General features: G+C 44.5%; 1 protein-coding gene across 6 annotated transcripts in view; it reads left to right on the top strand.

Moving 5' to 3' along the window:
- The first annotated feature begins 5069 nt into the window (after positions 1-5069).
- casr (calcium-sensing receptor) overlaps positions 5070-23956 on the top strand; it is a 70207-nt gene continuing 51320 nt past the window's right edge. For 2 of the 6 annotated variants that reach the window (XM_078409068.1, XM_078409067.1), the window contains exons 1-2: positions 5070-5275; positions 14869-15186. The gene's annotated coding sequence lies outside the window, so the exon portion shown is untranslated. Of the gene's footprint in view, positions 5276-5399; positions 5530-14868; positions 15187-20179; positions 20229-20921; positions 21037-23956 lie in introns of those variants that run through there. The other 4 variants (XM_078409065.1, XM_078409071.1, XM_078409069.1 and 1 more) reach the window with 4 other exon arrangements.

Here is a 23956-nt window from a genome sequence, read left to right as displayed (position 1 = left end):
CTGCCTGATAGGGCTGCCAACTATCTCACTCCAAAATAAGGGACAAGGTGACGTCACCGCCCTGCACCCCATGTGACCTCACCCAACCAGCGGCCATGTGCTCCCGCTCCACCAATGGCGGCCGCCCGGGCCGGGAGATGGGTTGCTATGCAACCTCCGTTGTGCGGCGCCCGGGGCTCCGGACCTACACTGTCCGGACCTACGCAGTCCAGACCTACAGCGTCTGGGCCTACAGTGTCTGGGCCTACAATCAGTCTACTGCGCCCCCCGGGCCTACAGCGTCCGGGTCTGCAGCGCTCCCCCGGGCCTAATATGGTACAAGGATGGTCCCGTATAGGATAAACTAATTTAGCTCAAAATACGGGATGTCCCAGCTAATACGGGATAGTTGGCAACCCGACTGCCTGAGCCGCTGAGTTACTCCAGCACTCTGTGTCCTTCTGACTTTATGAATACTAACATGGTTGGGGGGACTCTACTGGCGAAGCACATATCAAAATAATATTTTAATCACGGAGTTGCAGTTGGTTTGACATCCTGCTGCTTTCCTTTTATGCTCACCAGTAAATTACTACTTTCGGGTTGTCTTTTACCTTTAAATAGCCTCTGATGGTGGTTAACCTTTGACCCTCTCCGAGCTCAGGAAAGCAGCCCAAACAGCATGTAACAGGTTTTAGTCATTACTCCTCAAGTACTAACATTAACACATAGCCAGCACATTACACTTGGCCCAAGGGCACTCATTTCTTCAAAAAAAATTATTCCCCAGCTTACAGTTCTACAAAATAGCCCCTGGAGTTTTCCACCAGTTGTACTTAGTGTATGGAGAGTATTATTTTTTAAATCCTTCTTCCAGTGGAAACCTCTTCTTCGTCTTCAGATTTTACTTTAAACTTTAGAGTTACAGCGTGGAAACAGGCCCTTCGGTCCACTGAGTCCGTGCTCACCAGCGATCACCCATTCATTCTAGCACTATCCTACATACTCGGGGCAATTAAAATATTTTTTACCTCACCCATTTAACCTACAAACCTGTACGTCTTTGGAGTGTGGGAGAAAACCAGAACGGTGGTGCAGCGATAGAGTTGCTGCCTTACAGCGAATGCAGCGGCAGTGACCCAGGTTCGATCCTGACTACGGGTGCCGTCTGTACGGAGTTTGTACGTTCTCCCTGTGACCTGCGTGGGTTTTCTCCGAGATCTTCGGTTTCTTCCCACAATCCAAAGATGAACAGGTATGTAGGTTAATTGGCTTGATATATGTAAAAATTGTCCTTAGTGGGTATAGGATAGTGCTAATGTGCGGGGATCGCCGGTCGGAGCGGACCCGGTGGGCCGAAAGGGCCTGTTTCCGCGCTGTATCTCTAAGCTAAATTGCGGTGGGGAGACCAGATGTGGAGAAGTGGGGTAGTGCCGGGCAGTGAGGGGAGTGACTTAGAGATGCTCCCGATGATGGCAGAGGTTTCAGAAGGATCTGCAGAGACTTGCAAAGGTGGGAGGAGGCCATGGTGCTTGGAGGATGAGAGGTAGTCGAGAGGTGGTGAGCTGGCATGAAACTCACCTGTTGTCTTAGGTTGAATGCTGCTCTTCCTCGGGGTGTTAGATATTGTGCTTCATGCAACAATATCAGGCAAGCAAAGGCAAGCAAAGATAATTAAGATCCCACACCACAGATCCAGGTGCAGCACAAGCAGATGACATCAATTTAAATTTTACAAGAAGAACTTCTTTATTAATGACTCTCCTTCCAGTCCAAGCTACATCTTGCTTGTTCTCACTCACAATTGTTTCTATTATGGATTGTTGGCAAGAGTGGTTTGACAAGAGATTAGTTTAACTTGACATCATATTCGGCACAGACATTATGTGCCGATGACACTGTTCCTGTGCTCTACTGTTTTATAATTCATTGCAGTATATGTAACATAGGTTTGAAACAACAACTATTAACATTGTCTCTGGAACTGATGCACTACAATGCTGAGAACTACATTCTGCACTCTGTATCTTCCCCTTTGCTCTATCTATCCTACTTGAGTTTGACTTGATTGTATTCATGCATAGTATTATCTGATCTGATTGTTTAACATGCAAAACACAGCTTTTTATTGTACATCAGTACACGTGACAATAATAACCTTAAACTAAACTTTGCGCCTGCCATCCTTAACAGATTGTGTATGGATTACGGACATGCTTGGAAGAAGATTCCAGTCTACGAACAACCTTTGAATAAACTGCACACATGTGTGAGTCCTTCCTGTCTTGTGTATACACTGTATGTTTGTACATTCTGTTAAAGATCAAAATCCCCAGAACACACATGTTTTACATTCATTGCATCAAACTACATTAGCTACTGCAAAGCTCTTGGAAGAATCCAAATAATGATACACAAAAGCATAATATTCAATATAATTGGAGTCATACAACATGGAAACAGGCCCTTCGGCCCACCTTGTCTATGCCGTCCATGATGCCCCATCTACACTAGTGCTATTTGCCCACATTTAACCCATATCCCCCTAACACTTTCCTAGCTATGTACCTGTCCAAGAGACTTCTAAATGTTGTTATAGCACCTGCCTCAACTACCTCCTCATTACATTTACCCACCACCCTCTGAGTGAAAACGTTGCCCCTCAGGTTCATATTAAATCTTTCTCCTCTCACATGTCCTCTGGTTCTTGTTTCCCCTACCCTGGGTAAAATCCTCTGTACATTTATTCTATCTATTCCCCTCATGATCTTATACAGGTCCGTGAGATCACCTCCTGCGCTCCAAGGAATAAAGTCCTAGCTTGCGCAACCTCTCCCTATAGCTCAGGCCCTTGAGTCCCGGCAACATCCTCGTAAGTCTTTTCTGTACCCTTTCCCGACCTTGGGTGCTGTCAGTGTGGAGTTTGCACGTTCTTCCTGGGACCACATGGGTTTCCTCCGGGTGCTCCGGTTTCCTCCCACATCCCAGAGACGTGCAGGTTTATAGGTTAATTGTCCCTCTGTAAATTTGCCCCTCGTGTACAGGGAGTGGATGAGAAAGTGGGATAACATGGAACCAGTGTGAACGGGTGATCGATGATCGATGATCGATGGGCTGAAGGGCCTGTTTCTATGCTGTATCTCTAAACTAATTGTTTCCATTCCCCAGGAAACTCATGGCTCTTCGCATGACAATATCAGTACAGAGTTTGTACGTTCTCCCCGTGACCTGCATGGGTTCTCTCCGAGAACTTTGGTTTCCTCCCGCACTCCAAATTGACTTGGTAAATGTAAAAATTGTCTCTAGTGGTTGTCGGATAGTGTTAATGTGCGGGAATCGCTGGCCGACGCGGACCCAATGGGCCGAAGGGCCTATTTCTGCACTTTATCTCCAAACTCTAAACTCTAAACTGACCAAGCAAGCTAATACTGGATAAGTTCTGCTTAAAAGCAATTGGATCCAAAAAAAAAGTTCCTATTTATTCTCTTATGTTGTTCCACACTTCATCATTACAAAATCTATAAATTCCAACATGGACAGGTATATGGATAGAAAGGGCTTATGGAAAGAACCATGGGCCAAATGCAGGCAAATAGGACTAGTCCAGTATGCCAACGGTTACCATTGACAAGGTGGGCTGAAAGCCCTGCTCCCCTGTTGTACTGCTCAACGGCTATTAATATTTAGGATTCAAATGATATTTTACAATAAATTTCGATTGAGGGAAATACTTCCAGTGTTAAACCTCATGAGGATATACATTTGTGTCTCTTGATCAATCCCTTTACTTAGGACTTAAAGTCTAGGTGCAGGTTTATTATAGTCACGTGTACAGTGAAAAGCTTTTTTTTGCATGCTATCCAAACAGATCAAATAATACTCTACCTAAATACAATCAAGTCAAACTCAAGTACAATAGGTAGAGTAAAGGGAAAGATAAAGGGTCTCCTCATTGGACACCCTCAGACTATATTTAATCGGACTTTACTGGATCTTATCTTGCACTAAACATTTCCTTTATTCTGTATCTGTACATTGTGGATGGCTTGATTGTAATCATGTATGGTCTTTCCGTTGACTGGTTAGCATTAACTAAAAACTTTTCACTGTACCTTAGTAAATGTGACAATAAACTAAACTAAACTAAAGAGTGCAGAATATAGTTCTCAGCATTGTAGTGCAACAGTTCCAGAGATAAAGTCCAATGTCCGCAATGGGGTAGAGGTGAATCGGACAGTACCCAAGCTTGTGGAAGGGCCGCTCAGAAGCCTGATAACAGAGGGGAGGAAGCTGTTCCTGAGTCTGGTGGTGCGCACTTTCAAGCTGGTGGTGCGTACCTTCTGCCGGACGGGAGAGGGGGGGGGAGAGAAGGAATGACCGGGGTGGGACAAGTCTTTGACGATGTTGGCTGCTTTTTGCGGGACGGCGTGAGGTGTAGATGGAGTCGATGGTGGGGAGTCAGGTCTGTGTGATGTACTGGGCTACATCCACAACTTTTTGCCGTTCCTTGTGGTCCGTTCCCAAGCCAAGACAAACGAAACAACCGTGGAAAAGAAAGGCCATGAACTACCGGTGGATTTTTACAAGTGTACATATGATTTCCTGTAATTTTGTTGGTAAGATTACAACGATGTCCCCGTGCAAAGTAAGGCCTGCAGGAACATCGTTTCTATTGGATCTGGTGAGGAAGGTACAAAAGGTCATTGGCAGAGGGAGAGTTAGCTGACAGCCGAAAGGCTGGCCTTCAGTTTCATGTGCAGGTCAGAGTTAGAATTCTTGTACCTAAAATAACTTGCTAATTAGTGGTGATTAGAATGAAGGGATGCAGGGCAGTATATCTAAGTACCCTTACATTATTACATCCAAACAAGATCCCTACTAATTTGTTTGGAATGACCACATTGCGGCTTGATTATCATATCTCTGATGCATTCTAACAATCTCCTGACAATTTTCCTGTCTTCTTTGGAAGCACAGGATTCAACAACTTCTCGGCCAGTTGAGCGATCAGATCAATGATTAACTGAGATTATTATATCGCTTTGACCTTTGTTGGAGGCTAGCGTGCAGTGCATTAATGTGCAAAGCACTAAATTAACCCCAAAGAAAATATTGCTCAGACCAAGTCTCCTCCAGTGCAAAATGAGAAATGTTGTTCGCCATTACAGGAACATACATCTGTGTTAATGAAATATTGCCCGTTATTAAAATATTTCTGCAAGAATGGCTTCACGAGAAATCAATTCTGCGCGTTTTCCCATTGTCATTGTCTGAATAACTGACCAATGCATCAAAGGTAAGAACTCATTTCAATCCCATTTGCTTATTTCTAGTTTTCTTTCCGTGGAGAATATTTTCAGTATTAATCAACTGGGTTTAAAAGTCAACTGAATAATTATCATGATAATATTTTCACGCTTTTAAGCAAGTGAGAGCAGTAATTCCAGAATTTAAGACGTGAGAACAACGAACAATCATAAAAATGTCGTTTCAATTAAATTAATAAAAGAAAGGAATTATCCAAGATATTTTTTCACTTCATGTGGGCTGGTAAGTAAAGTTCAGACCATAACACAAACTTCAAAAGATGTGAATGCAAGAAATTGTGAAGTATTAAAAAAAATAATGACAGTTTTGAAAAACAGAGTATTTGGAAATTTAAAACAAATGGACCTTGTCAGAACAATGATGGGTGTTTTCTTTTAAAACCTCAATTTATAATAGAAATATTAATTTAAGCAGTTGAACACGTAGGATAAAGATTGACATTAAATGTATTCTCACTTGGTGTCTTTTCAAAGTAAATTTTGAGATTTTCTCTCCATTGTGAAAATACCCGTGGAGATTAGCTGCCTGTGCTTATTAGAATGGAAAGGAATATTAAGCTGTTTCTATAATGAGTGGGAAACTGGATAAATGCCCAGGCAGAAAGTTAAAAAATAGACCTTTATGCTGCAGTATCAAAAATCAATTAATCTAATCCAATCCTAACTTTTAAAATGCAAAGAAAACTCTTTCAATATACCTGGCCAGAAAGTGGACCAGTACACAGTCAGAACACAGATTCCAAATTTAATTATACTACTTTTTAATGCTGATGTTTTACAAAGTGAAGTTATATTATACCACAATTAGCAAGGCCAATCACTTTTATATTTTTTATATCAGAAATTGATTATCCTTTGTGCACATTTCCCCAACATGGAATTACTTTCAAAACTGTAAATGATGCTTTTGCACATTTAACACAAAGAGTTGAGAACTGGAAGTTAATTTATTTGAAATTGTGAAATTATGTTCTTTTAACTATTACAAAATAAAAATTATTTCCAAATATTGATGCAACTTTTACTATTATCATCTGCACCTAGTGTCATTACCTAGTATTATAATAATTAATTTAGAGTATTATTGATTGTTATGTACTTATCTGTGTGTTATTGCATTTATGGAGCTGTAAAGCAGCAGCTTGGAGGGACATGGACCATGTCAGACTGGTTCCTGTACAATACAGAGGTATTCAGCTGGACACCAATGGAAGAAGGGGAACCTTAAGGGGAAGGAAAGTTCAAGAAGGGATAAGAAAGATCAGGCTCAATAGTGACCAGTGTGAGAGGGGAGGTGAATACCGAAGTTAAAGTGTTGTATTTGAATGCACGATGTATAAAAAATAAAGTGGATGAGCTTGAGGCTCAGTTAGACATTGGCAAGTATGATGTTGTGGGAATTACAGAGACATGGCTACAAGGGGACCAGGGCTGGGAACTGAATATTCAGGGGTATACGACCTATCGAAAAGACAGACAGGTGGGCAGAGGGGGTGGGGGAGCTCTGTTGGTAAGGAATAAAATTCAGTCCCTTGCGAGGGGTGGCATAGAATCAGGAGTTGTAGAGTCAGTATGGATAGAACTGAGGAATTGTAAAGGTAAAAAGACCCTAGTGGGAGTTATCTGCAGACCCCAAACAGTAGCCCGGATATAGGGTGCAAGTTGAATCAAGTTAAAATTGGCATGTCACAAAGGTAATGCTACGGTGGTTATGGGAGATTTCAACATGCAGGTAGACTGGGAAAATCAGGTTGGTACTGGACCCCAAGAAAGGTAGTTTGTTGAACGCCTCTGAGATGGATTCTTAGAGCAACTTGTACTGGAGCCTACCAGGGAGAAGGCAATTCTGGATTTAGTGTTGTGTAATAAACCGGATTTGATAAGGGAACTCAAGGTAAAGGAGCCATTAGGAGGTAGTGACCATAATATGATAAATTTTAATCTACAATTTGAGAGGGAGAAGGGAAAATCAGAAGTGTCGGTATTACAGTTGAGCAAAGGGGCCTATGGAGGCATGAGAGAGGAACTGGTCAGCGGTGACTGGAAAGAGACCCCAGCAGGGATGATGGTGGAACAGCAATGGCAGGTATTTCTGAGAATAATACAGAAGGTGCAGGATCAGTTTATTCCAAAGAGGAAGAAAGATTTTAAGGGGAGTAAGAGGTGACCGTGGCTGACAAGGGAAGTCAAGGACAGTATAAAAATAAAAGAGAAGTATTACAACATAGCAAAGATGAGCGGGAAGCCAGAGGATTGGGCAACTTTTAACGAGCAACAGAAGATAACTAAAAAGGCAAATACGGGGAGAAAAGATGAGGTACGAAGGTAAGCTAGCCAAGAATATAAAGGAGGATAGTAAAAGCTTCTTTAGGTACGTGAAGAGGAAAAACTTGGTTAAGACAAATGTGGGTCCCTTGAAGACAGAAACAGGTGAATTTATTATGGGGAATCAGGAAATGGCAGACGAGTTGAACAGGTACTTTGGATCTGTCTTCACTAAGCAAGACACAAACAATCTCCCAGATGTATTAGTGGACAGAGGTCATAGGGTGACGGAGGAACTGAAGGAAATTCACATTAGGCAGGAAATGGTGTTGGGTAGATTGATGGGACTGAAGGCTGATAAATCTCCAGGGCCTGATGGTCTGCATCCCAGGGTACTTAAGGAACTTACTCTAGAAATCGTGGATGCATTGGTGATCATTTTCCAATGTTCTATAGATTCAGGATCAGTTCCTGTGGATTGGAGGGTAGTTAATGTTATCCCACTTTTTAAGAAAGGAGCGAAAGAGAAAACGGGAAATTATAGACCAGTTAGTCTGACATCAGTGGTGGGGAAGATGCTGGAGTAAATTATAAAAGATGAAATTGCGGAACATTTGGATTGCAGTAACAGTATCGTTCTGAGGCAGCACGGATTTACAAAGGGGAAATCATGCTTGACTAATCTTCTGGAATTTTTTGAGGATGTAACTAGGAAAATGGACAAGGGAGAGCCAGTGGATGTAGGGTACCTGGACTTTCAGAAAGCCTTTGATTAGGTCCCACAGATGAGATTAGTGGGCAAAATTAGAGCACATGGTATTGGGGGTAGAGTACTGACATGGATAGAAAATTGGTTGGCAGACAGGAAACAAAGAGTAGGGATTAACGGGTCTCTTTCAGAATGGCAGGCAGTGACTAGTGGGGTACTGCAAAGCTCGGTGCTGGGACCGCAGCTATTTACAATATACATTAATGACTTGGATGAAGGGATTAAAAGTAACATCAGCAAATTTGCAGATAACACAAAGCTGGGTGGCAGTATGAACTGTGAAGATGATGCTATGAGGTTGCAGGGTGACTTGGACAGGTTGAGTGAGTGGGCAGGTGCATGGCAGATGCAGTTTAAAGTGGATAAGTGTGAGGTTCTGGGTGTCCTAGTGCATCAGTCACTGAAAGCAAGCATGCAGGTTCAGCAGGCAGCGAAGAAAGCTAATGGCATGTTGGCCTTCACAACAAGAGGAGTTGAGTATAGGAGCAAAGAGGTCCTTCTGCAGTTGTACAGGGCCCTAGTGAGACCGCACCTGGAGTACTGTGTGCAGTTTTGGTCTCCAAATTTGAGGAAGAACATTCTTGCTATTGAGGGATTGCAGCGTAGGTTTACTAGGTGAATTCACGGAATGGCAGGACTGTTGAATGTTGAAAGAATGGAGTGACTAGGCTTGTATGTACTGGAATTTAGAAGGATGAGAGGGGATCTTATTGAAACATACAAGATTATTAAGGGGTTGGACACGTTAGAGTCCAATCATCACTGGGCTGTCCACCGCTCTCGGCAGCGTCTTGTGTTCCTGTCTGTTGGACTTGTTGTACCAGGCCGTGACACAACCAGTCAGGATACCCTCTGCAGTACATCTGTAGACATTTGTTCCAGTTATCGGAGAAATAGGGTGGCACAGTGGTGCAGTGGTAGAGTTGCTGATTACGGGTGCTGCCTGTACGGAGTTTGTACCTTCTCCGTGTGACCGCATGGGTTTTCTTCGGGTGCTCCGGTTTCCTCCCACACTCCAAAGACATGCAGGCGCGTAGGTTAATTAGCTTTGGTAAGTTGTAAAAATTCTCCCTGGTGTGTAGGGTAGTGTTAGTGTAAGGGGCGATTGCTGGGCGACGTGGACTCGGTGGGCCGAAGGGCCTGTTTCTGCACAGTATCTCTAAAGTTCAGCTTTGATACCAAATCTCTTTAAACGTCTAAGAAAGTCATCTAATTTCCTGATGACATCCATGTGCTGGGCCCTGGACAGATGAGCCGTGATGTTTCTTATAGAAACATATAAAATTATAAAAGGACTGGCAAACTAGACGCAGGAAAAATGTTCCCAATGTTGGGGGAGTCCAGAACCAGGGGCCACAGTCTAAGAATAAAGGGGAAGCCATTTAAAACTGAGGTGAGAAAAAACTTTTCCACCCAGAGAGTTGTGAATTTGTGGAATTCTCTGCCACAGAAGGCAGTAGAGGCCAATTCACTGGATGAATTTAAAAGAGTTAGATAAAGCTCTTGGGCCCAGGGCCATAGCTGCTCTGAACCGGTCCTGCTGAGCCGGATGGTCACATCGCACAGTGATCCAGCACAGATCTACTTGCACTTTATTCTGTTTTAAAACTGTTACAATTTGTTTCATTGGGTTGTTTAAATTAATACTGACTAGCTAATGAAATTATTGCATCGTATGGGAGGCGCATTCCCAATCTCATTGTACCCCTGTACAATGACAATAAAGATATATTGTATTGTATTGTATTGGGGCTAGCAGAATCAAGGGATATGGGGATATGTCTGACGTTTACCAAGTGTTGCACAATTACTGACAGTAACTGGAATCTCCTCGGGCAGAACACAAAGTGCTGGAGGAACTCAGCGGCTCAAGCAGCGTCTGTGGAGGGAATGGACAGGCGACGTTTTGGGTCGGGACCCGTACCAATACAAGAACTAGTCTTATTTATTTTAATTTCACGTCACTTTAGTTTAACTACAGAGAGAAGTAGCCCACGGGGACCTCAATCCCGGCAGCTGGACAAAACATCACCCATTCCTTCTCTCCAGAGATGCTGCCTGCCTGCTCCAGCATTTGGTGTCTATTTTCGGTGTAAACCAGCATCTGCAGTTCCTTCCTCCTTACACACCTTCTTCAAGCTGATTGGAGTACAGGGAGAGGTGGGGGAGGGGTTGGGAGAAGTTATAAAGTTTTCCAGCTTCTTCCCCTCACTATTTCAATCCGTCTGTGGAAGGTTCCTAACCAAATCACCGCCTGTCCAGTCCATTCCCTCCACAGATGTTGCCTGACTCGCAGTTCCTCCGGTACTTTGTGTTTTGCTTAGGGTCCCAGTGTTTTGTACATCAACAGGTTTGGCCAGGTTGGTGTTAAATCTTCAAGGCAAACTCGTTGTAACCTGTGATGAAGTTGCAATATTTGTAATCTATCACTAATTTTTTGAGCATCCGTCATCATTTTGTTTTTGGCTTAGAGATAGATATTTGTATTCCTATGAACAAGAGGAAACTAAACTAAACTTATAATTCGGCAACTCCCAGGTGACGATAGGAAGCGTGTATTTGCAAAGCTTGGGAAAATATGGAATTAATTCCCCTTCTATAAACCTTGCAGCTGCATCAATTACAAATGTCAAAACACTGATTGAAAAGATTTAATTCCATGAATCATAAAGGGATTTGAAACCATGATGGAGAAATAATTAAGAGTACAGACACAAAATGCTGGAGTAACTCAGCGGGTCAGGCAGCATCTCTGGAGAGATGGAATGGGTGACGCTTCGGGTCGAGACCCTTCTTCAGACTGATGTCAGGGGAGAGGGAGATACATAGATAAGGAAGTGTACGGTGTGAAAACAGGACAAAGTGAATGAGGTTAAAGGAAAATGTAGAATTGTTAGTTGGGAGAAGGTAACAACAAACAGATAAAATGTAATCAGGGACAGTCGGACTGGTGGGAGAACTGGGAAGGGGAGGGATGGAGAGAGAGGGAAACTAAGGTTTACTTGAAGTTAGAGAAGTCAATGTTCATACCGCTGGGGTGTCAGCTGCCCAAGCGAAATATGAGGTGCTGTTCTTCCAATTGGTGTTGGGCCTCACTCTGACAATGGAGGAGGCCCAGGACAGGACGGTCAGTGTGTGAATGGGAGGGGGGGGGGGTTAAAGTGCTGAGCCCCTGGTGTGCACTGTGCGCAGTTCTGGTCGCCCACCTACAGAAAGGAGGCCATTCAGTTGGCAAGGGTGCAGAAGACATTCACCAGGATGTTCCCTGGGCTTGCGGGCTTGAGTTACAGCGTGAGGTTGGATAGACTGAGACTTTATTTTTTGAGCGTAGAAGGCTGAGCGGTGACTTTATTGAGCTGTACAAGATCCTGAGGGGCATGGATAAAGTGAACACTCACAGTCTCTTTCCCAGGGTAGAGGATTCTAAAACTAGAGGGCACAGGTTTAAGGTGAGAGGGGAGAGATTTAAGAGGGACCTCAGGGGCAATTTCTTTCACTCAGAGGGTAGTAAATATCTGGAACGAGCTGCCAGAGGAAGCTGTAGAAGTGGATACAATTAGGACTTTTAGTTGAGTTGAGAGATACAGCACGGAAACAGGCCCCTCGGCCCACCGGGTCCACGCCGACCAGCGATCCCCGCACATTAACACTATCCTACACCCACTTTGACAATTTTTACATTTACCAAGCCAATTAACCTCCAAACCTGTACGTCTTTGGAGTGTGGGAGGAATCCGAAGATCTCGGAGAAAATCCACGCAGGTCACAGGGAGAACGAACAAACTCCGTACAGACAGCACCTGGAGTCGGGATTGAACCCGGGTCTCCAGCGCTGCAATCGCTGTAAGGCAGCAACTCTACCGCTGCACCACCGTGCTGCCCTTTTAAAAGACATTCGGACCGGTAGAAATAGGAAGACTACGGAACAAATGCAGGCAAATGGGACTAGCCCAGTGTGCCAACCAAGTTGGGCCGAATGGCCTGGTTCCAAGGTGTGCAGCTCTATGACAATAGGGAGAGGTGAGGCACAGATCACCCTTTGATCATATTGAGGGCAGGGACTAGTTCTTTTCCCCTCTCTTTGTCCGGGCTTTCGTAAATCCTGAGAAATCAGAACGGATATTACAAGTTCAAGATTAACAAACCTTAAATTACACAGAGTCAGGCAGAATGTTTCTTTTGTAGAGAGATACAGTGAAGACGGTGACCCTTCAGCCCATTGAGTCCACACTGACCATCATCATCCCGTTACACTAATCCCAGATTAATATCATTTTTATCAGCTGACATTGGATTTAGCTCTTCAGGCGAAAGGAATCAAGGGGTAGGGGGAAAAAAGCAGGAACAGGGTACTAATCTTAGATGATCAGCCATGATCCTATTGAATGGATCGAAGGGCCGAATGGCCTACTCCTGCACCCATTTTTCTATGTTTCTATGTTCTATTCTACCAACTCCCCCCCGATTCTGCTATTTACCTCCACACTTTTACAGAGGCCAATAAAACTACAAACCCACACGACTTTGAGATGTGGCAGGACCAGAGCACTGAAGCAAACCCATGCAGTCCCAGGGAGAACATACAAACTCCATCCCAAGGTCAGGATCGAACCCAGGTCTCTGGCGCTGTGAGGCAGCGGCTCATAAGAAATAAGAGTACAATTAGGCCATTCGGCCCATCAAGTCCACAGCCATTCAATCATGGCTGATGTACCTCTCCCTCCTAACCCCATTCTCGTGCCTTCTCCCCATTGCCTCTGACCCCTGCTCTACCCGCTGTGCCACTGCGGCACCTTATGTTCTGACCCTTAGAATTCGGGCTATCTACAATTTACCACAAGACAGATGTCAAAATGCCATTGCTCATCATTGGAGTGTAGACATATTTAGTCTCTTGTGTTCCTGTCTGTTGGACTTGTTGTGCCAGGCCGTGACGCAACCAGTCAGGATACCTTCTGCAGTACATCTGTAGAAATTTGTTCCAGTTATCGGAGAAATAGGGTGGCACAGTGGTGCAGTGGTAGAGTTGCTGATTACGGGTGCTGCCTGTACGGAGTTTGTACATTATCCCTGTATGGGTTTTCTCCGGGTGCTCCGATTTCCATCCCGCACTCCAAAGACGTGCAGGCGTGCAGGTTAATTGGCTTTGGTAAGTTGTAAAAATTCTCCCTGGTGTGTAGGGTAGTGTTAGAGTACGGGGTGATAGTTGGGCAACGTGGACTCGGTGGGCACAGCATCTCTAAAGTTCAGCATTGGTACCAAATCTCTTTACACTTCTGAGAAGGTGGTCTAATTTCCCGATGACATCCATTGTATTTAATTGTATTTATGTATTTATTTGTTTTTGCATTTATTGCATATATGTTTGTACGCACCGTCAGGTTTGGCTATTTTTTAATTTCGTTGTACTCGTTGCAATGACAATAAATGAATATTATTATTATATTATTATTATTATGTGATGGGCCCTGGACAGATGAGCCGTGATGCTTTTGCCCAGGAATGTGATGGTGTGGCCTCCTGACGTCCCCTTTGTGAAGCCAGCGCTCAGTCCCTTGATCTTGTCGAAGGTTGTTGTTGAGGCACTCCAAACAGGTGTTATTTCTCTCCTGTAGGCTGACACATCACCATCCATGACTTGGCCAACAGTAGTGGTGCCATCAGCAAATTTATAAACTGCTTACCAACTTCAGATGCTGCACACATTGTACACTCTGTCCTTGCCATTTAGAACTGAGATGAGGAAAAACTTTTTCAGTCAGAGAGTTGTGAATCTGTGGAATTCTCTGCCTCAGAAGGCAGTGGAGGCCAATTCTCTGAATGCATTCAAGAGAGAGCTGGATAGAGCTCTTAAGGATAGCGGAGTCAGGGGGTATGGGGAGAAGGCAGGAACGGGGTACTGATTGAGAATGATCAGCCATGATCACATTGAATGGCGGTGCTGGCTCGAATGGCCTCCTCCTGCACCTATTGTCTATTGTCTATCTATAAAAACTCACCTCCATCATAATCATAATCATACTTTATTAGCCAAGTATGTGCACAGCGGTAGAGTTGCTGCCTTGCAGTGAATGCAGCGCTGGAAACCCGGGTTCGGTCCCAACTACGGGTGCTGTCCGTACAGAGTTTGTACGTTCTCCCCGTGACCTGCGTGGATTTTCTCCAGGATCTTCAGTTTCCTCCCACACTCCAAAGACATACAGGTATGTAGGTTAATTGGCTTGGTAAATGTAAAAATTCTCCCTAGTGGGTGTAGGATAGTGTTGAGGAGCAGACGATCACTGGTCAACGCGGACCCGGTGGGCCGAAGGGCCTGTTTCCGCACTGTATATCTGAACTAAACTAAAAAAAGTATGTTTTGCAACCTACTAGAAATTTGTTTTGCCACGCAGTCATACCAATTAAAAGCAACAGAACACACAAAATACATTTTAACATGAACATCCACCACAGTGACTCCTCCACATTCCTCACTCTGATGGAAGGTGAAAAAAAGTTCGATCTCGTCCCTTCTTTGTTCTCCTGCAGTCGGGGGCCTTGAGCCTTCCGTTGATGAGACGATCCTTGCTCCGTTGACGAGACGATCCTTGCTCCGTTGACGAGACGATCCTTGCTCCTGTAGCCGGCAGTGTTTGAGCCCTCCACACCAGGGTGATCAAGCTCCTGCATCGGAAGGATCTCAGCTCCCCTGCATTGGGCGATCGGACTGGTTGGGGCTGGTCAAAACCTCTGTGGCTGGAGCTTTCCGTCATCAGTCTCTACCCGACACTGCAAGCTCCTCGATGTTGAAATCTGCAGGCGGCGGTTGGAGCGTCGATCACAGGCAAGGGATCGCAGGCTCCGATGGTAAGTCCACATCCCCGCGGTGGGGCTCAAAGTCAGTCTCGAGTAAGGCCGCCAGCTCCACGATGTTAGGCCACAGAGCGACCAGAGATACGATCCGGAAAACAATCGCATCTCCGGCAAGGTAAGAGATTGAATAACAGTTTCCTCCGACCCCTCTCCCCCGCTCCCCACATAAAAAAAACCCAAAGAGCATTAACACAAACTTTTAAAACACATGAAAGATAACAAAAAGGGCATAAAAAAACAGTCAGACTGTTGGCAAGGCTGCCAATGCTGACGGCGCCACCCGGTGGAAATTTTCAATATTTCCTTCACAATAAATTTACCTTCACAATAAACTTTTCATAACTTGAATTTGAACAGGGCCAAGTGCGAGCAGGTGGGACTAGTGTAGACAGGGCACCTTGGTGGGCATGGGGAAATTGGGACGACCAGTTCATACCGGCCATGACCCCCCCATCTCAGCTCACCCCCTCTGGGTGTGTTGGCCCACGTAGCTCTTTCCTACTCATGTAAACTCAAGGCCACGTGCACCCTCTGTACATGCCTGCAGCTGTGTGCTCATCCAACGAGGAAAGCATTTCTAAAAAATGACGGGTCCATTTCCCCCAACCCCCTCTCCTCACCCAACCCCCTTCACCAAGGAGAGTTCTCCTGGCTTCCACTGCCAGCACTCGAGGGCCTGAGCTACAGGGTGAGGTTGGGCAGGCATGGACCTTATTACTTGGAGTGTAGGAGGCTGAGGGGTGATCTTACAGAGGTTGTACAAAATCATGATGGGAATAGATCGGGTGAATGCACAGAGACTTTTACCCAGGGTAGGGGAAAATGTCAGTTGTCAAAATGCCTGTCTTTGCTCATCATTGGAGCGTGGACATATTTAGCACCACACTAATCGAATGTTATTTGCACAATGAGACGCACAGGATCTGAAGATGGGTCCTGACATGAAACGTCGGCTGTCCATTCTCTCCACAGATGCTGCCTGACCCTCTGAGATCCTCCAGCACTTTAAAAAAAATGACCAGCTGCATCATCAAGATGACTTTGACCAGAATAACGCGATGCCAAAAGAGGCAAGAAAAATAGGGTGATAAATGTAGCATCATTTAAGGGAAAAAACCCACTGGGTACGTTTAGTATGTTCAATTTGGTGTAGACATACAACATGGAAACAGGCCCTCTGGCCCACCGAGCCCACGCCCACCATCCATCACCCATTTACACTAGTTCTATGTTATCCCATTTTCTCATCCACTTCCTGCACACTAGGAATAATTTACAGAGGGCCAATTAACCTACAAACCTGCACGTCCTTGGGATGTGGGAGGAAACCGGAGCACCCGGAGGAAACCCACGCAGACACAGGGAGAACGTGCAAACTCCACACGGACAGCACCCAAGGTCATGATCGAGCCTGGGTCTCTGGCAATGTAAGGCAGCAGCTCTACCCGCTGTGCCAATGTGCCACTCTCCTGCCTTTACCCCGTAATGTCTGATGCCCTGACTAATCAAGAAACTTCCTAGAACGGCAGCTCTCTTCCCCATGATGTGTACAGCGATTCAGCCCTGTACTCCGTCTAATCTTATTGACCCAAAGACCAAGGAACATCTAACCCATGCCAAAAGGTTAAACAGCTAGTCCTCAATAGAACACAGAACAATACATTATGAAACAGAATGCAATGGATGACTGAGGAAGAAACGTCACTCATTCCTTCTTTCCAGAGATGCTACCTGAGCCGCTGAGTTACTCCAGCTCTTCTTGTGTTTATCTTTGGCCATTAACAGATATGTATTTACTAGACATTCATCACAGCCACTGATGTTTCAGAATGCTGGTAGGATTAAATAGTTTGCTTCCTTATCAAAGGAGCAACAAAAGGAACTGAACTCGGTATCGGTATTCGTTCAGTTTAGTTCATTATTGTCATGTGTACCGAGGTACAGTGAAAAGCTTTTGTTGCATCAGTCAAGCAGTCTGCAGTGTACAGACACAGGATGAAGGAAATAACATTTAATGCAAGATAAAGTCCAATAAACACCAATTAAAAATAGTTCGAGGTAGGTGGGATGTCAGGATCGCACTTGTTTATGATAGGATGATTCAGTTGCATAGAAACATAGAAAATAGGTGCAGGAGGAGGCCATTCGGCCCTTCGAGCCAGCACCTCCATTCATTGTGATCATGGGCTGATCGTCCACAATCAATAACCCGTGCCTGCCTTCTCCCCATATCCCTTGATTTCACTAGCCCCTAGAGCTCTATCTAACTCTCTCTTAAATCCATCCAGTGATTTGGCCTCCACTGCTCCCTGTGGCAGAGAATTCCACAAATTCACAACTCTCTGGATGTAAAAGTTCCTTCTCACCTCAGCTTTAAATGGCCATCCCTTTATTCTAAGACTGTGGCCCCTGGTTCTGGACTCGCCCAACATTGGGAACATTTTTCCTGCATCTAGCTTGTCCAGTCCTTTTATAATTTTATATGTTTCTATAAGATCCCCTCTCATCCTTCTAAACTGCAGTGAATACAAGCCTAGTCTTTTCAATCTTTCCTCATATGACAGTCCCGCCATCCCAGGGATCAATCTCGTGAACCTACGCTGCACTGCCTCAATTACAAGGATGTCCTTCCTCAAATTAGGAGACCAAAACTGTACAAGATACTCCAGATATGGTCTTACCATGGCCCGATACAACTGCAGAAGAACCTCTGTACTCCTATACTGAAATCCTCTCGTTATGAAGGCCAACATGCCATTAGTTTTCTTCACTGCCTGCTGTACCTGCATGCCAACTTTCAGTGACTGGTGTACAAGGACACCCAGGTCTCGCTGCACTTCCCCCTTACCTAACCTAACACCATTGAGATAATAATCTGCCTCCTTGTTTTTGCTGCCAAAGTGGATAACCTCACATTTATCTATATTATACTGCATCTGCCACGAATCTGCCCACTCACTCAACCTGTCCAGGTCTCCCTGCAACCTACTAACATCCTCTTCATAGTTCACACTGCCACCCAGCTTTGTGTCATCGGCAAACTTGCTGGTGTTGCTTCTAATTCCCTCTTCCAAATCATTAATATATATATGGTGAACAGTTGCGGCCCCAACACCGAGCCTTGCGGCACTCCACTCGCCACTGCCTGCCATTCTGAAAGGGACCCGTTTACTCCTACTCTTTGCTTCCTCTCTGCCAACCAATTTTCTATCCATGTCAACACCCTTTCCCCAATACCATGTGCTCTAATTCTGCTCACCAATCTCCCGTGTTGGACCTTATCAAAGGCTTTCTGAAAGTCTAGATACGCTACATCCACTGGCTCCCCTTCATCCATTTTCCTTGTCACATCCTCAAAAAATTTCAGAAGATTAGACAAGCAGGATTTCCTTTTCATAAATCCATGCTGACTTGGACTTATCCTTTTACTGCTATCCAAATGCGTCGTTATTACCTCTTTAATAATTGACTCTAGCATCTTCCCCGCCTCCGATGTCAGGCTAACTGGTCTACAATTCCCTGTTTTCTCTCTTGCTCCTTTCCTGAAAAGTGGGATAACATTAGCTATCCTCCAATCCACAGGAACTGATCCTGAATCTATTGAACATTGGAAAATGATCACCAATGCGTCCACTATTTCTAGAGCCACCTCCCTGAGTACCCTGGGATGCAGACCATCAGGCCCAGGGGATTTATCAACCTTCAGTCCCATTAGACTACCCAATACTATTTCTCACCTAATGCAAATTTCTTTCAGTTCCTCTACCCCCCCTAGATCCTCTGTCCTCTAGTACATCTGGGAGATTGTTTGTGTCTTCCTTAGTGAAGACAGATCCGAAGTACCTGTTCAACTCTTCTGCCATTTCCTTGTTACCCATAATAATTTCACCCATGTCTGCCTTCAAGGGACCCACATTCGACTTTGCTACTTTTTTTCTCTTAACATATCTAAAGAAGCTTTTACTGTCCTTTATATTCTTGGCCAGCTTCCCTTCGTACTTTATCTTTTCAGCCCCTATTGCCCGTTTTGTTACCTTCTGTTGTCCTATGAAAGTTTCCCAATCCTCTGACTTCCTGCTACTCTTTGCTGTGTTATACATCTTTTCTTTTAGTTTTATTCCATCCCTAACTTCCCTTGTCACCCACGGTTGCCTCCTTCTCCCCTTAGAATCTTTCTTCCTCTTTGGAATGAAATGATCCTGCGTCTTCTGGATTATGCCCAGAAATTCCTGCCATTGCTGTTCCACCGTCATTCCTGCTAGGATCCCTTTCCAGTCGACCTTGGCTCGCTCCTCTCTCATGCCTTCATAGTCCCTTTTTTTCAACTGCAACACTGCCACTTTCGATTTAACCTTCTCCTTCTCAAATTGTAGATTAAAACTAATCATATTATGATCATTACCTCCAAGCGGTTCCTTTACCTCGAGTTCTCTTATCAAATCTGGTTCATTGGACAACACTAAATCCAGAATTGCCTTTTCTCTGGTAGACTCCATTACAAGCTGCTCTAAGAATCCATCTTGGAGGCAATCTACAAACTCTCTTTCTTGGGGTCCAGAACCAACATGATTTTCCCAGTCTACCTACATATTGACAGGGCCGTTTTTACAGCATTATGGGCCCCCGGGCAAAGCAGTGTACTGGGGCCCCCACCGTTACTCTCCCCCACCCCCCTTTCCCTACCAGCCCCCCCCTGTCGTGCCGGCGAAAAGCACTTACCGAAAAGCACTTAGCGATGGACTCAGGGTGCTACATTGTTGCGAAAAGCACTTACAGATCGCTGTGAGAAGCACTTAGTGACCGAAAATGTTGCGAAAAAAGCACTTATTGAACCTACATTTTTAAAGTAGTATTTATTTATTGCAAGTCACTTAACATACACAGATCAGCATAGGGCCCCTATGCTCGTGGGCCCCCGGGCAAGTGCCCATCAGGCCCATGCGTTAAGACGGCCCTGCGTATTGAAATCCTCCATCACCTTGCCTGATGGGAGAGGGGAGAAGAGGGTTAGGGTTCAAAGGTTCAAAGGTTTAAAGGTCAGTTTATTGTCACGTGTACTAATTAAGGCACAGTGAAACTCGAATTACCATACAGCCATACTAAAAAAAATGCAACAAGACAACTACATAAAAGTTAACATAAAGGGCGGCACAGTGGCGCAGCGGTAGAGTTGCTGCCTTACAGCGAATGCAGCGCCGGAGGCTCAGGTTCGATCCTGACTACGGGTGCTGTATTGTACGGAGTTTGTACGTTCTCCCCGTGAGCTGCGTGGGTTTTCTCCGAGATCTTCGGTTTCCTCCCACACTCCAAAGACATACAGGTTTGTAGGTTAATTGGCTGGGCAAATGTAAAAAAAAAAAAAAAATCGTCCCTAGTGGGTGTAGGATAGTGTTCATGTGCGGGGATCGCTGGGTGGCGCGGACCCGGTGGGCCGAAGGGCCTGTTTCTGCGCTATATCTCTAAATCTAAATCTAAATTCTAAAATAAACATCCACCACAGCAGATCCCCCACGTTCCTCACTGTGATGGAAGGCAATAAAGTCCAATCCTCTTCCTCTTTATTCTCCAGTGGCCGGGGCAGTCGAACCATCTTCAGTCGGAGCGATCAAAGCTCCCGCGTCGGGGCGATCAAAAGCCCGCGTTGGGGCAGTCGAAGTTCCTGCAGCTTGGAGCTCCCGAAGTCAGCCTCCAACTAGGGACCACGAGCTCCACGATGTTAAAGCCCGCAGGCTCCCGCGGCTGGAGCTCCCGAAATCAGTTTCCAGCAAAGGCCGCCAGCTCCTCGATGTTAGGCCGCAGTGCGGGAGGAGATACAATATGGAAAAAAATGTGCATCTCCATCGAGTTAAGAGATTAAAAAAAGTTTCCCCCAACTCCCCCCCCCCCCACATAAAACAAGCTAAAGAACACTAGAAATATACATTTAACACATACTAAAAAACAACAAAGAAGGAAGGGACAGATAGACTGTTGGCGCGGCGGCCATTGCTGGCGCCACCCGGTGCTTATTCTTGTTATTACTACTATCCTCTTATTATTGTCACGAGTACCGAGATACAGTCAAAAACATTTGTTTTGCGTACTATCCAGTCAAAATCATACTGTATGTGAGCACAATCAAGCTACACATGTATCCACAGGTAGTAGTGCAAAGAGGAATATACCAGAGTGCAAATTATAGTGTTACAGCACTACAACTTCAGAGAAAACGTCCAAGGTGTGTAATGAGGAGATTGGAAGATTGGGACTACACCCCAGCTTATGGGAGGAATACTCTGTAGTCTGATAACAGCGGGAAAGAAGCTGTTCTTAAATCTGGTGGTGCGTGCTTGCAAGCTTCTGTATCTTCTGCCCGGATGGAGAAGGGTGAAAGATGGCCTTGATTATGTTGGCTGCTTTTCTAAGGCAGTGTGAGGTGTAGATGGAGTCGATGTTGGGGAGTCTGGTCTGAGTGATGGACTGGGCTACGTCCACAACTCTCTACAATTTCTTACAGATTTGGGCAGAGCTATTCCCGTGATGCAACCCGGCACTGTGTTGCATTGGAGAAGTTTGTAAGAGTTATTGGAGACATGCCAAACTTGCAGAGGAAGTAACTTAATGAACTTAATGGAAGAACAACAAGCAGCTTCATTCCTGTCTTAATGTCCAAGGTGAAAACTAAGGTGAGATGAATAATTGAAGATGTTCATTGAAGACAAGTGTCCTAGGCTTTCACCAACTGGCCTACAGTGACTGGCATAAGAGTCATAAAGTCATTGAGCATGAAAACATGCCCTTCGGCCCAACTTGTCCTTGCCGACCAAGATGCCCCATCTACACTAGTCCCACCTGACCATGTTTGCCCCATATCTCACCAAACCTTTCCTATCCACGTACCCGTCCAAATTTCATTTAAATGCTGTTATACTATCTGCCTGGACTAGATCAGTTTATTTGGTTTAGTTTGGTTTAGTTTAGTTTATTGTCATGTGTACCGAAATACAGCGAAAGTCTTTTCTAATTACCTTAAAGTTAGGTAATGTTTGTGGTTTTGGACATAAATTAGTCTAGTATATGATCTTCTGTTACCTCTCTCCAAAGGCAGCATAGCTGTTAGTTTTAACCAGCCGTTATATTGAAATACAGTTGTGCTCAAACATACTTCTACTAATGACCTTGTGTCAGTAGCGTAAGGAGTTAAAGGAACTGCTGAGGGTTTCCACCATTTCCTGCTTAAATTTGAGGAAGGACATTCTTAATATGACAGGTTTTAACCTGCAATTTAAGAGGAAGAAGGCTAAATCAGAAGTGTCAGTGTTGCAGTTGAACAAAGGGGACTATGAAGGCACGAGAGAGGAGCTGGCCAAGGTCGACTGGAAAAGGATCCCAGCAGAAATGATGGTGGAACAGCAATGGTATGAATTTCTGGGCATAATCCAGAAGATGGAGGATCATTTCATTCCAAAGAGGAAGAAAGATTTTAAGGGGAGTAAGAGACAACCGTGGCTGACAAGGGAAATTAGGGATGGAATAAAACTAAAAGAAAACATAGCAAAGAAAACATGTATAACATAGCAAAGAGTAGCGGGAAGCCAGAGGATTGGGTAACTTTCAAAGGACAACAAAAGGTAACATAAAGGGCAATACAGGGAGAAAAGATGAAGTACGAGGGTAAGCTGGCCAAGAATATAAAGAAGGATAGTAAAAGTAAAAGGGCCAGTTGGCCTCCACCTGCACCTATTTTATATGTTTCCATGTATATGTTTCTATCATAAAACTGGGAATCTACCAGTTTTAAAAACAGATTATTTACTTGATTTTTTGTTCATAGCAACGAGTAAAATGATAAATTTGTCACATTTTAAAAATCAATAAATGAGAGAAATTTCTATTAATTTGGAACATGCAACAAAACAGAAACAGGGTTGCACAGTGGTAGAATTACTGCCTTACAGCGCCAGCGACCCATGTGGAGTTTGTACGTTCTCCCTGTGACTGCATGGGTTTTCTCCGGGTGCTCTGGTTTCCTCTCACAATCCAAAGACGTGCGGGTTTGTAGGTTAATTGGTTTCTGTAAAATGTAAATTGTCCCTAGAACCCTCTCATCCAAAGAATCAAGGAAGTTTGGCATGTCTCCAATAACTCTTACAAACTTTCTGCTAGGATCCTTTTCCAGTCGACCTTGGCCAGCTCCTCTCTCGTGCCTTCATAGTCCCCTTTGTTCAACTGCAACACTGACACTTCTGATTTAGCCTTCTCCCTCTTAAATTGCAGGTTAAAACCTATCATATTAAGAATGTCCTTCCTCAAATTTAAGCAGGAAATGGTGGAAACCCTCGGCAGTTCCTTTAACTCCTTGCGCTATTGACACAAGGTCATTAGTGGAAGTATGTTTGAGCACAACTGTATTTCAATATAACGGCTGGTTAAAACTAACAGCTATGCTGCCTTTGGAGAGAGGTGACAGAAAATCATATACTAGACTAATTTATGTCCAAAACCACAAACATTACCTAACTTTAAGGTAATTAGAAAAGACTTTCGCTGTATTTCAGTACACATGACAATAAACTAAACTAAACCAAACTAAACCAAATAAACTGATCTAGTCCAGGCAGATAGTATAACAGCATTTAAATGAAATTTGGACGGGTACGTGGATTGGAAAGGTTTGGTGAGATATAGGGCAAACATGGGCAGGTGGGACTAGTGTAGATGGGGCATCTTGGTCGGCATGGGCAAGTTGGGCCGAAGGGCATGTTTTCATGCTCAATGACTTTAT

Source organism: Rhinoraja longicauda, chromosome 12 (assembly GCF_053455715.1).
Source record: "Rhinoraja longicauda isolate Sanriku21f chromosome 12, sRhiLon1.1, whole genome shotgun sequence".
NCBI classification, from domain to species: domain Eukaryota; kingdom Metazoa; phylum Chordata; class Chondrichthyes; order Rajiformes; family Arhynchobatidae; genus Rhinoraja; species Rhinoraja longicauda.
This window is presented reverse-complemented; position numbering and strand designations above follow the sequence as displayed.